The sequence below is a fragment of the Triturus cristatus genome, chromosome 2_2 (genome assembly GCF_964204655.1).
Source record: "Triturus cristatus chromosome 2_2, aTriCri1.1, whole genome shotgun sequence".
NCBI classification, from domain to species: Eukaryota; Metazoa; Chordata; class Amphibia; order Caudata; family Salamandridae; genus Triturus; species Triturus cristatus.
In genome coordinates this window covers 402,355,908-402,370,003 of record NC_140582.1, presented here as the reverse complement: position 1 = coordinate 402,370,003, position 14,096 = coordinate 402,355,908, and positions in this window count along the sequence as shown.

The window sequence follows — 14,096 nt, the reverse complement described above, 5'->3', positions numbered from 1 at the left end:
TGGCTCACCTTTGCACACTTCTTAGCATTTGTAATGGATTAGCATTTGAAAGGTCAATTACTACACACAAGTAGTGACCGGAATACACATCCACTTACTCATCAGGCAGCCACATGATACACCATATGACAGGGTTGAGGCAGAGAAATATTTGTGGCAGAGTGAGAGAGGAGATGCTACTAGACACCATCAACAGCAGCATCCAACAACACTGCAGTCAACACCAATGGCGCAGTATGATGGTTTAATGACACATTTTCTGGCCTATGCATGCACATTTGCCCCATTCTGCACTTCCTACAATCAAAGTGCATTGTTACAACCTTGGTCACGACAGACTGCAGACTTGACACACTGATTGGACATGTGTGAGTACTTGAGAAGCATTGGGTAACCCGAATAGGTCACCGGCAACAAGTACTGCAACATGATCATCTTCATCACCCACACCGGAGTGGGATACCAGTCCGGATGACTTTAATAAGGTAAATGGATAGCCAGGTACTGGGGGTTACTCTACACCATGGGCACTCACATACTTTCTCTCTGGTCCCAAATTTGCTGTGTGGTTTTTGTCCCTGTGGCACACAGGTGGGTGTGGAGTCAGTGGGGAAGGGGGCAGGGCTAGTGAGTAAGGGAACTGACCATGTGGTTGGACACAGGCCCCTGGTGCGCACACCCTCGGTCACTGAGCCACCAGACTTGGCATACACACATCTCTCTCTCTCACTCTCTCTCTCACTCTCTCTCACTCTCTCTCTCTCTCTCTGCCTCCCTCTCTCTGTCTCCCTCCCCCGCTCTGTCTCTCCCTCCCTTGCTCTATCTCTCCCTCCCTCTGTCTCCCTCCCTCGATCGCCATTGGTCTCCCTCCCTCTGTCGCCCTCCTCCCTCTGTCTCCCTCCCTGTGTCTCTTTGCCTCTCTCTCCCTCTGTCACCTCCCCCCCTGGCAGCCTGGGCTGGGACAGATCCCTGGGCACACACACAGCCACACCCCAGTACTTCACAGGTCTTTCATGGACCATTTACTTGTTAACTATTTTTTTGTGTGTTTCACCTCTTGGTGCACATGCATCTCCACTCTGTCTATCGCTGGACTTGCACAGCCCTCATGGTGCAGAGTCTCTCGGAGTCCGCGCTGTTGCGGCAGTGTTTGGTGGCACTCTTCTGAAATCTGCAGACATGGCACACAGGTACAATGTCTGCAAGGTCCACGGCCCAACCAGAAAGTCTTGCCAGGCCGCTGGCAGCACGTGGGCCATACTGTGAGTAGCCGTGCTCTACACAGTGGAGCCTGTATACCTCATCCTCGTACACAATACATCAACATGTGCCCATGCATTTTGTGCCCACCCCCCAATCAGTACCTAGGCAATGTATTTACATCCTCCCTCTAGATGGGTCAACATGATAATGTTTTTTGTGCATGTGGTGTGTTCAGTTGGTACTTACCGACAAGCAATGCATTTCCATATATGCCATCCTGGAAGCGCTGGTTTATGATGCATTGTCGGAAGATGAATGCATCATGCACACTCCCTGGAAATTTGGCAACGACATTTGTAAACAGTCCGCGGTGGTCCACTATTGCCTGCACATTCATTGAATGGGTGTGCTTCCTGTTGCGGTAGATTTGTTCGCTGTCCGCAGGGGGCACAAATGGTACATGTGTGCAGTCAATTGCACCGATCACCTGTGGTATGCCAGCAATGGCATGGAATCCTTGCTTGATGGCAATGTGCTCCTGCACAGTGTTGGGGAAGTATAGGTGCTGCGGAATCAGGCTGTGTATGGCATCCAAGACAGTGGGGAGGAAGGTTGAGGAGGATGTCTGTGATACTCCACCGACTCTGGCTGTTGTTGGTTGGAATGTCCCAGAGGCCAAGAAGTGCAGCACAGCAAGCAGTTTTGTCTGCAGAAGGATGTTGGTTGTCCGCTGTGTTGGTGGCGTCAGCCTGTGGGCAATGAGGGTCAGGATGTGCTGGATGGATGAGCCTGTAGTGGGCTATGACTTCCTCTGGCCTTAAGTCTGTGAGGTAGACAAGTCTGCGCAGTGAGCGCTGTCTTCTTCGTCGCTGCATGGGTGGTGGTGGTCCTGGTGGTGGTGGCATTGGTGGTGGTTGTTGTTGTTGCTGCATTGGTGGGACTCCAAGCTGCATGATGACTATCTCCATGGCTTCTGTGGCTGTTCTGGGAAGGCTCAGGCCAACTCTCCCTTATATACACCCACTTATCTTCAGTTTAAGTCAGGTTTTTATCAGGTGTTAGAAACTGGAGTTAGCGTGCGTTTTTTTGTAGCTAAGCGTTTTGGAGATAACCTTGTGAATATGGAGCAGCTGTGTTAGCGACTTTTTTCGTGTAATTTCAGTCAGGAACGCCTACCTTGCATGTCAGGGGTTAGCATCGCCTTGTTGATAAGGCGATAAAAATATCGTTGCTTTATCGCCGCCTTGTTGATATGCCCCTTGGTGCTTTTTGTGTCCCTGTAACTCATAAGAGGATGCAAGACAACTAGCCCTTGGAGTCACTCTGGTTGTCCTGGGATCAAGCAGCAAGGCAGGCCTCAAGCCAAAGGGTAGTCCTCCAAGGGTACATAGCCGGTTTCAAGTAGCAGGGCAGTCCTCTGGTAGCAGCAGGGCAGTTTACTGAGGTGCAAGCAGGCCTCAAGCAGCAGGGTAGATCGTTGAGGTACAAGGCAGTCCTTCTGGGGGATCTACGAGTGAACTGAAGAACTGGGCTAAGGCCTACTATTTAAATCTAGTACCAGCCTTTGATGTGGGAGAAAATTCTAGACTTCACATCTGGTTCTGGAATTTTCCTTTACCACTGCCTAGGCTGAGTTTTAAGGTGAGAAGCCCTGTGCAAGTGTGCTGCAGCAGCCTCTTTAAAATGTAAATTGGGCAGGGAACTGCTCCCCCCCCCTGCATCTGGCAGGATGGCCCATTCTGCCAACCACTAGTCCCCCTTTGTCTCACTGTCCAGGAGGAATACACAAGGGCCAAATGCCAACCTTTCACAGTCATGTGACCCAGGCTAAAGGCTGCAGGCACCCAAGAGTTAGGAAAATAAAATGCAAAATTTCTGAAAGTGGAATTTTTTGAATTGTGATTTAAAATCAGACTTTACTTTTAAAGAGGTTTTTATATTGCAAATATTTTGAGACAAAACATGCCTTTTCTACCTATTCCAAAGCAAAGGTTAACACATGCTAAATGCAATAAGGTAATGTTATTCTATGAGAGAGGTAGGCCTCACAGTACAGAAAAACAAATATGGAGGATTTTCACTATGCGGACATGTAAAACTTAAAAGTGTATGCCCAACATTTTAAATACATTGCACCCTGACATAGAGGCTGTCAGGGCCTTTCCTAGGGTAACTTATATGTAATAAAAAATGAGGATATATTGCAAGGTCGAATTGGCATGTTAATCTGTGCACAGGATATACCAAAGGGGATGATGGATGGAGCGTTTGAGCAAATGAAACACTCACCCCCAGTCAACTGATCTGGGTTTAATCCATCATCATTCTTTAGTTCACTCCACCATCCCAGTTCAGACATGGCCATATGCAAATCAGTCTCACCCTATGCCTCATGGGAACAGTCCAGCCCGAACTGCCAAGCCATGTCTTCCCTGGACTGCAAACAAGCATCCTGGGACCGGTTTCTGGTTCATAACCCTCATCTTGAATCCAGTGGCAATGTGAGCGAGGGACCCACGTCTGGGCATACCCTGCCAACTTAGGGCGAACAAAGCAATACCAAAGGGGATGATGGACAGAGCGTTTGAGCAAATCAAACACTCACAGGCACCAATGGCAGGCCTGGGGTGTGCTTTAAAAGGCTATTTCAGTGGGTGGTACAATCCGTGGTGCAGACCCACTAGTTGCATTTAATTAACAGGCCCAGGGTACATGTCGTACCACTTTCCTAGGGATTTATAAGTAAATTAAATGTGCAAATTGGGTGGAAGCCAATGTTACCATGTCTTAAGGAGTGAGCACAAGCGCATTAGAACTGGTTAGCAGTAGTAACATGCACAGAGTCTTAAAGCCAACATAAAAAAAAAATCAGAAACCAGGTGGTGATCAGGTAAATTGTTTGGGGGATGTCTACACCAAAGGCTGTCAGGTTAAACAACAAGGATGGAAACAATATTTACAAAATAAGTTAAAAGCTTAGGGGCTAATTCATGACCAGGTTTGTATCTCCCTTGCACCATTCAACATGGTGAAAGAGTGACTCAATCAATAAGTCAGATTTTTGAAGCCAAGTAAAGCTCTGAGTGGCTTATAAAATATGGAGTAACACAATGCAGTGAAAATCGCTACATTTCATTACTCTGCCCTGGGAAGGTGTTCCATGGGCATTGTTTGGGTGTTCCCATGCAGCTCCCATGGATTGTGACACATCCCCAGATTTACAAGAACTCGCAACACTAGCAATGCGTCAAAAGTTTACGCCGTTCCCGGGCAGGTGTATTGAGGGGAAACATCTCTATTTCTCCTAATTTCTTCCTCTTTCTATGTGTGCTTGATTCTGTCACACACATAGAAAGAGGAATATACCTTCCTGGATTGATGTCCCTCCCAGTACAAAAACCTTCCTGCAGTCAATGCAGCACCCTTGCACCATGGGAAAAGGGTGCCTGCTTTGGTGCTAGGCAGCCCATTGTGCTCCAGCGCATGGTAAAGGACAGGAATGCACTGTATTCTTTTCAATAAAATGCATTCCTGCCCTTTCACTGTCAAGCAGTGCCACAAGGTGACTTGCTACAGTGCACTGCGTCACAAAGCTCGTAAATGAGCCTCTTAGGTGATAAATGAGCATTGTAAGCAAATGTCCCTCATCCACAATGATGCAAACCAATCTATTGAGTCCTCCAATAATTGTCAGCTGAGATATTGCTCCACAATTCAGTATCTCCATTGTTTTTTTGTATTTCTTTTTTTATATTTTCAAAGTTAAAACTACATCAACAGCATGAAGTGGCTGCCTTACTACATATAGTACAATCATCAATGGAAAAGTTAATTGGTGAGGCAGGGAGAAAGCAAAAGAGACACTAACATTACAGGTCATATCGCACCATACAAATAGCAGTTAAACCATTGTCAGTAATTCATTTTCGAGTTAAAAATCACAATAATAGATCAGATGACACTGGTGTCAAGGGTATGGTCACATACAAAAGTGGCTATAGGGCCGGTCGAGTGTCAATGGGCAGAGGCTTTGGATGTGTCAGCATGTAGTCCTAAAATGGTGCCCACATTTCTCTGGGTTTACTGGGGGCAGCAGCATGGAGTAATATAGTGTTAACTGCTCTTGGCAGTAGGCCATATCCAATAACCAGTCATGAATAGTGGGCACATGTCTATGATCCCATGTACAGGCTACGCTTCGATTAGCAAGTAGCAGAGGCTGGGCAAGAAAGCTTTTATGTTTATTAGGCATTTCTGCTGGGAGACATAGCAGCACCAGCCTTGGCGAATGATGCAGTGTTATGTGCAAGATGTGAGACAGGGTGGCGACGACAACTTGCCAAAGCACCAAACTGGGGGACAAAAGTAGGCAAGATGTATGAAGTCTGCTCCCTCCACTTAGTATCGGGCGCATTCTTCATGGGCTCTCAAACTACAGTGACACGATTTAAGTGGTGTATAGTGCGTCTGATGCAGAAAGTGAACGTGTCTGCAGCAGAGTTTGCCATTAGGGGGACAGAGACCGCATGAGACCACATGCACCTGTCCAATCTTTATCTGATATGTATTTACCCAGGGCCATCTCCCAGTGAACCCTAGCACACTGGGCATTCAGGGGCATCTCAGTTTGTGCAGAGGCATAGAGATGAGATAAGAGGTGATGGGGAGAGGAGTCCATGAGTAGGAGGGTAAAGGTCTTAAAGGCCGGTGCATTTGGGAAGTCTGGATAAGAGTCTCAGAGTTTTGCACGCATGTGTAAAATGGTCAGTAGGTCTAACAAGTTTAATCCATGCTGCCAGTCAATCTATCACAGAAGCACCCCTCAGGGAAAAGATGGCCCATTTCTGCTATGCACCAGCATGATACACGATGCTCAGCTGCCCACTCCCACACAATTGAATGCAGTGTGGAATGGGCAATCAGCTGTTTAGGAGAGTACAGTGTTTGATAACCTAGGCAAGGCTGCAGCCAAACCCATGTCTGCTGTGTACATGCAATTGTGTCTACCTCACCCTGAGACTGTCGCAGAGCTTGCCCAAGCAGGGATGGGAGAGGAGTGGGATGTGCCTGATCATGTACAGGGGTGGGGTATGACAGGTAGGGGTCTGTTATAGCCAGTATTGCGTGGAAGAGTCTTACATGCATAACTAGTAAAGCTCAAAATCTGGAGCTACAAGACCTCCCCATGTGTACAGTAGTGTTAGATTTTCGAAGCTGAAGTGAGGCTGCCCAATCAAACCAGGCAAGATGTATCATGAGAGAGTAAAGGAGGTGTAAAAAGTGATGAGGTGGAAGAATAGGGATGTTCATGAACAAGTAAAGCAGCTTTGAAAGAACAATCATTTTCATTATGTCAACGTGCCCCCTCAGAGAAAGAGGCAGATGTATCCAACCCTGAACCTTGCATGACTGTCAATTTGATTACACTGACTTGGACTCCCAAGTATTCAAGGCACAGATAAAGGGCAGATGGTAATGACTGACTAGGGTAAGAGGGAAGATAAAGGACGTAATCCCATTTATGACTATGCCCAACACCACTCTGAACAAGGAGAATTCGCGAATGACAGGGTCTCACACAAGTTGCTCAAATAGAGAGTGATGTCATCCGCATAGAGTGATATGATGATGTTGTGAAGCAAGAATGTCAAGCCTCTATGTCCTTGGAGCTGTCAAACAGCCGCAGCTATGGGTTTAGTCACCACTCTATAATGGAGGGGTAGGGACCACACTGCCGGGTGCCTCTACAGATGGTGACCAGATCGGACATTAAACTATTGGCCCGGATCCAGCATGAAGGGGCTACATAAAGAAGCTTAATTAACCGCAGATAAGGGTCAAGAATTCCAATACTTTGCAGGACCTCAAGACAAAGGGCCATTCCAAAGATTTAAAAGTTTAAGGAGTGACAAGGAAAACCACCACCGTCTCCTCATCTGGATGTAATTAGTGCAAAAGGACAAAAAGAGTCTGGAGATTATAGGATGTAGAGCAATTAGGGATTAATCCAGCCTGGTCAGGCAGCATGAGAGACGGGAGCAGAAGAAGTAGTCTATTAGCCAGCAGGTTTACTAATAATTTTGCATCTGTATTGATCAGGAAGAAAGGGCGATAACATTTCGGAAACTTGTGTGATTAGGATGGTTTTACACAGAGAAGGAGGCAAGACACCAGTACTCAAGGCTTTGTTGTATATTTACAGAAGGTAAGGAGCAAAAATGGCCAAAAAAGCCTAATAAAGCTCGGAAAGAAGGCCATCGATTCCTGGGGATTTGCGCGTGTGTAGTCCACCAATGGCTTCACTCACCTCATCAAGAGTTATGGGCTCAGCCAGAAATGATTGATAGGATCCCTCGAGCCAAACCAGCTAAGCCATAAGGCAGCTCAAGTAAGCAGTAAAGCCCTCTGGGAATGCGAGTTGTGGGAGAAATATAGCTGCGAGTAGTACGCTGAAAATTCCTGCATGATATCCTCAGTGTCAAGGACCACTGTACCGTCATCACAGTTTAGCTGAGTCACAATGGGAGGGCCACTATGTTGCTGCAGTACATGAGCAAGCATCTGGTCAGGCCTATCACCTTCACCATGTGTCGCACAGTATCATATTTATATGAATGTTTGAACTGAGTTTCCGCCAGAGCAGTATATTTCACAGTGTCTTCTGGATTTGTGCCACAAGACCTGGTTGATAGTAAGTCTTAAGGTTGCGTTCAAGCTGATGAAGGCAGAAATTGAGTGTTTCCAGCTGACACTGAAGCTATTTCCTGACCGAGAACTGCTTGGACATGCACATTCCTCATGTGTACACTTCAAATGACTCCCAGACCATTCCCACCAAATCTTTCAAACCCTAATTATTTGCAAAAAAATCACTTAAGTCTTGCTGGATATCTGAATGGAACACAGGGCTCAGTAGTGCCAGGGGGGAGAGGGTCAACGCAAAGGCTGTATGTTGGAAGGCAGGGATATAGGGTTAGGAGAACTGGGAAATGATCTGATAAGATTCTATGCAAATGCTCAATCTGCAAGATTCAGCCATAAATTTCAGGGGTACCTAATGAGTATTCTTGTCAAGCACAGGATTCATGAACCGTAGAGATATGTGTGCTTTCCCTGAGCATGGGGTGATGGACACTCTCAAAGTCTAGTAATCATTGGCTTACATAAGATCACGCAGTGTGCAGCTCGGTGTGTCCTGGTGGTGGGATTGGAGCTGTCTACGGTGCGATCAAGGACCAGATTAATGTATCCGCCTCAGAGAGTACTGCCAGGAGATAAGTTTAAACAGTGCTTCCAAACTTTCCAAAGAAACACCAGTTCATCTACATTGGGCTCGTAGGTGCTTATAATTGTGAAGTGTTTCCCATGCAGGACCAGTTCTAGGATAACGTATCTCCCCTGCAATTCAGATACCTCCTTTAGTAAGTGGAATAGAAGGCCTCTCCTCACCAAGCGGACCACTCCAAAAGCAGAGGTAGAGTAACTTGCATAAACCCCATGAGCAGCCCAATTAAAGGGAAAAAAAAACATATGTGCCTGCAGCTTTAGGTGGGTCTCCTGCAGCAAACCAATATGAATATTGTGTCATGTTAAATATGGTAATACACTCCTCTTTTTGCACAGATCACTTAAACCACGCCCGTCCCATGTAATAAGGTTGACCTCTATGATTTTAGGGACAGGTGAAGTCATAGAAAGGGAATAAAATGTGATACGCAGATCAGCCTAAGGAACCAGCAGGGTCTAATTGTTGTCATAGAGTGCCTCTGCTCCACACAGACCCACACCAGAACATGTATGCCAGAGCTGCAAGTTAGCAGCCAATAACGAAGAATAGAAAATAAGCAGAACAGCAAGCAAGAGTCCACACTCACCCTCCTGTCGCCCAAACTATTCACCCCGACATTAATGAATACCCAAATAGAAACTGGAACAAAGGGAGAAAAAGTAAGATTATCAACACAGAATGCACCGGGGAAAGCTCACTGTAGTCAACCACACCGCCTACTGAAGCAAAAAGCAAGAGATCCAATTGCCTAATAAGCACCACCTTAGTCCATGTGTCACTTCAAGGAGAGAATAGGAGGTCGCAGAGATGCACATAGCTGAGCTGGCAGTCAGCTAATTATTAGAAGTCTCAGAAGGAACAAAATACACAGAGCCAATCATGGAAGATATGAATATCAGAAAGGAAGGGTCGGGTGGTGAAATCTATATACAAAGAGGCTCGGCAACATTAGTCATGCATGACCTGGGCAGGTAAGCAGAGAAGAGTCCTGCGCTACTCAAGCATCCAGGTCTGTAAAATCTGACAGCCAAAGAGCTCAAAAACAATGATGGATTCAACCCAGATCTGTGACTGGGGTTGAGTGTCTGAAAAGTTTCAATGCTCAGTCCATCATCTCTTTGTGTTTGCTTTGTTCGCCCTAAGTTGACAGGGTATGACCAGACGTAGGTTACTTGCTCACTTTGCCACTGGATTCAAACTAGCCTGGCTGATGAGGGGTATTACCCTGAAACTGGTCCCAGGATGCTTGGTTCCAGTCCAGGAAAGACATGGCTTGGCAGTTCAGGCTAGACTGTTCCCATGAGGCACAGGGTCAAGACTGATTTGCATATAGCCAGGTCTGACCTGGGGTGGCGAAGTGAGCTAAAGAACGATGATGGATTCAAACCAGATCTGTGACTGGGGGTGAGTGTCTGAAAAGTTTCAGTGCTCTGTCCATCGTCTACTTGTGTTTGCTCAGTTCATGATTTGCACTGCTTGCAGTGCTCTCTTGACTCCTTGTTTGTTGAGCTGTAGCTGTTTCTTGTTTCCAGAACTAGCACTGCTTGCCAGTGCTACTTAGTTTCTAGGGTGATAGCTATTCCTTGTTTCTGAATTAGCACTGGTTGCAATGCTTCCTAGATTCCTTGGTTCCAGAGCTTTTGTGGATCATTGTTCCTGAACCAGCTGTGCCTTCAGAGCGACCTTGACACCTGAGTCTTAGCTATTCCTTATTTCCTTGATTCCTGAACCAGTACTATTTTAGTACACCCTTGTAGTCTCTGTCCTTCTGTATTTACCTTTTCCCAGTCCCTGCCTTTTTTGCATTTACCTTTTGTTCTAGTTTCTACCTTGCTGTCTTTCTGTTCCAGTAGTCTTAGCTTCCACTGCAGTGCATGTGTTTGCGGTTTACTGGGATCAGGAAGTGACGAGTTAGTGGAGCTCGGTGGATGCACGGTTGAGCAGCGGTGTAGCAGTGTACCTGAAGTGGCCATGCAGTCTCTGAGAGCTTGACGTGGGGGTGAGGCGCTGCTAGTATGTTTGGCATGGACGGCCACAGGGGAGAACTCGGGAGGAGAGAAACCTGGAAGAGAGAAATCAGGCAGGCATTTTTTCACGCAGGTAAGTCGGAAGAGATGGGAGAAGTATTGAGGAACTGAAGGAAGGGTGAGGCCAGAGCCGTGGCACCTCACAGTAGTGCGGAAGCTGCCGGCATTAGGCCGGTGCGGCTTGCACTCTGGGGAACCGCCACAGTTCGGGTCCATCTCACCTTTTTTTGCTCTACCGTTCAGCCCTACTGTGGCTCTATTGCTGTCCTTACCCTGCTACTACCCTGCTCCCATTCCCTGCTCCTGCTTTGCTCCCATTCTGCTTCTGCTTTGCTACCCTTCTGCAGCATTGGTTACTCTGCCAACTTTGTCAAGAGTTTAAGGGGTAGAGGTGGAGAAAATTTAAAAGGAGCAGGGGTAAGGGGCATGGTATCTAAGGCCCCCAGGGCACTTAAGATTGTACCAACCTGGAACCAGCCTGGTCCCCTCCGACTGGATTTGAGTAGTTTAAAGAGCCTAAAGAACTTAGAATGAAGGTAAGTCGACCTCCTCCTTCAGCTCATTTAGGTCAGCAAGGCTAGACTTACCAGTAAGAAGGAAGGGAGTTTTGTGCATTATGGGAAATGTTTTTTACGGTCGCTATAGCAGGCAGCCGTGGTTCCAGAGACCCGGGCGCCTGAGGGGGCAGCCCTGCGAGAGCTGGGGGGCACATGAGGACCTGCCTGTAAATTTAAAGTAGAAGAACAGAGCATTTCTGCTGCTGTTGGGGGGGCTAATAACGTTATCCATAGCGACCTGCAACAATAATAACTCTGGGCTCTTTTACCACCTGTACATAATGGCGTACAAGAAACTCAGAACCCGAACAATCTAGATGAAAAGATTGGGTACGGATCAATCCTCAAAAAAGAGTAAGTGCAAAGCACCCCATATTGGAGCAGTATCAGGAAGTATAGAAATAGCAAAATTTTTTCCTAATCTTCCAAAAACAAGGGACCCAACAACATCAGCTGAATATGGAAAATCACAGGGGAAAAAAATGACATGAATAGAGAACCTGAGAAATTAAAGGATAATAATATTTTGCTCATTGATGAAGAACTAGAAAGAAAACAGGCAATTGAACATATAAATGCTGTAGAGCATCGGGAGCTTCTGGAACCCAAGCTTCCATTAGCAGAGGAGGTATTACTTTTAATATCAGATACTGATTTTACATTACCAGATATAAACTATAATCCCTTCCTTCCTTTAGAGGTACCTAAAACAAGAAAGGAGAAACTTCAATTATTTAATAGTACACTAAGTAATATTTCTGATTTAGTGGAAAACTTCTCGCAGTCCCCAGAATTAACGTTATTCAACACTCTGCAATCCCCCAATAGGCAAGATCCAGTACCTAGTGCTTTATTTACATTACAGAGGATTTTGGAATCAATACTGGCTCTTTTAGACAATGACATGTGAAATTCGGATCAGATTCTGGAAACGCAAACGGGAATATTCTAATACTTAGAGGACAAAAAGAGAAATAATCAACTTGTGCAAAATCTACAAACAACAATAAGAAAATCAGAAAAATCGAGGGAGAAAAAGAACAGAGTCTTAAACGTTCATTGGTATTTGAAAATGATCCTCCAATTAAGAGGCAAATGGTGATCCAAACAGGTAGAACCTCCTCTAAAACGAGAAAAATAAGGGTTCTAATGATGATAAAATGTATTCCCTTCGTAAATTATTTAAGGATCCCATAAGGGAAAGTAATATACAAGATGTTTTTTCATTTTTCCAATCTTTGATCAGAAAAGAATCCAAGAACCATTAAACCAATTAGCAAAAAAAAGAAGATATGGTTATCCCTAGAATTCTGATTTTAAGGTATTCAGGGCCTTTGCCAAAGAGAAATGAAAAGAGAAACAATATAAACGGGAAAAGAAACAAGAAAAGAGCAAAACGTTCATTATCGAAACAAACAACAAGAAATCTAAAATTTCCACAGTCCTTGTTTTTAGAAAAGGAAGCCTTGGAAAAGGTACAAATCTTTAAGTCCCCAGAATCTATTCAAATTATAGGCCAGCATTTACCATTACACGAAATCAAAGAAGAATAGAACCAACTAAATCCTTTGGCGCCAAATTTTTCCATAAATCTTGTAAAAGATGATCAATTAATGATTAATCCAGAAAAAGAAATTTAACTTTTTGGGGGGAATTTAAAAGAAAAGGGGGAGCAGACTGAATCTTGTATTTTAGAAATAACAGATGAATTCCCTCTTGGAAAAGATCCTCTGGGCCGTGGGAGAATAGTACATCTATTGCATAAGATTGATTCACTTCACTAACTCACAACATCAGAAATAAAATAGATAACCTTCCTGAATAAATTCCATCTTACGGTGGCAACTGTAGAGTTCTGGTTGATTGTGATCCCTTCCATTATCTTAAAAGAGTGTGACATCACCATAAACATGGATTTGATGTAGTTGAAATTAAAGAAAATGTAATACAGCACGTAAACCCACAAGAGAAGAACGACAGCAAGGTCTCTCATCATTATCAAATATTTGCTGGTCCCGGAGCGCTAACAAATTTACCTGAAGGAACTTTAACAACCTCGATTAAAGATGGGGAGCGATGAATTTGAAATTACAACTCAAAAAAAGCAGTGACACAATCAGAGGAAAACTCTTGGTCTTGGAATTCCAGCTGTCTAAATGCCAACACACAGGGTAAGGCAAATAAACTCCCTTTTTAGCAGAAGTCTGAAAATTGTAAAGTTAGCCCTAACCCTGGAAAACTCTCTGGCGATAGTGACCCTACAAGAAACATGGGCTTTAGAAACCTTCCACCAAAAAGAATACTCTGTGTACGATATTCTGGCACAGGCCGTGAGAAGGAGCCATCCATAAAGAGGTCTTGCAATTCTGTTAAGGCAAGAAATTCACTGGGACTTGAACGCAGTCAACATGTTCCTCCTGAATGTCTAATGCATCAAAGATCAAGCATTTGAAAGAAAGTCCGGATACCAAACATAATTTTTAACATTTACATACCCCAAGACTCTCAAATGATTCCTTAATGATAAAAACATTTGAGAAAATAGATCTAGTTATAGAATCTAAAAGGTATCCCTCAGTAATAATATTAGGGGACTTTAATGTAAAAACATCAAATGCACTGCTGGCCAAATGGGGGAGTCATGCACAAAAGGAAGCTTTGTCTATCCCATTACCTTTATTTCCAACAAAGGTAAAAGCTGATAAACGGGGGAAATTACTTCTTCTGACCGCAATGAATGGCGTCATACTAAAAGGAAGAATAGAAGGTGATATCCCTGCTGCCTATACAAGAAAAGGTACTTATAGTTCCTCAATTCTAGACTTTATAATTTTTATCTTGGATCTACTCAGAAAAGTACAATCATTGAATATAAAAAGTACACCAGAAAGTGATCATGCAATTTTGTATTTAGGAATAGGCGTTTTAATGCAATCTACTCTTCCATGGTCCTTAACCCAGGTGAATGGTACAGCTGAAGTAGAACGAAAAAATGGACAGATAAACTGGAATTCTAATGCA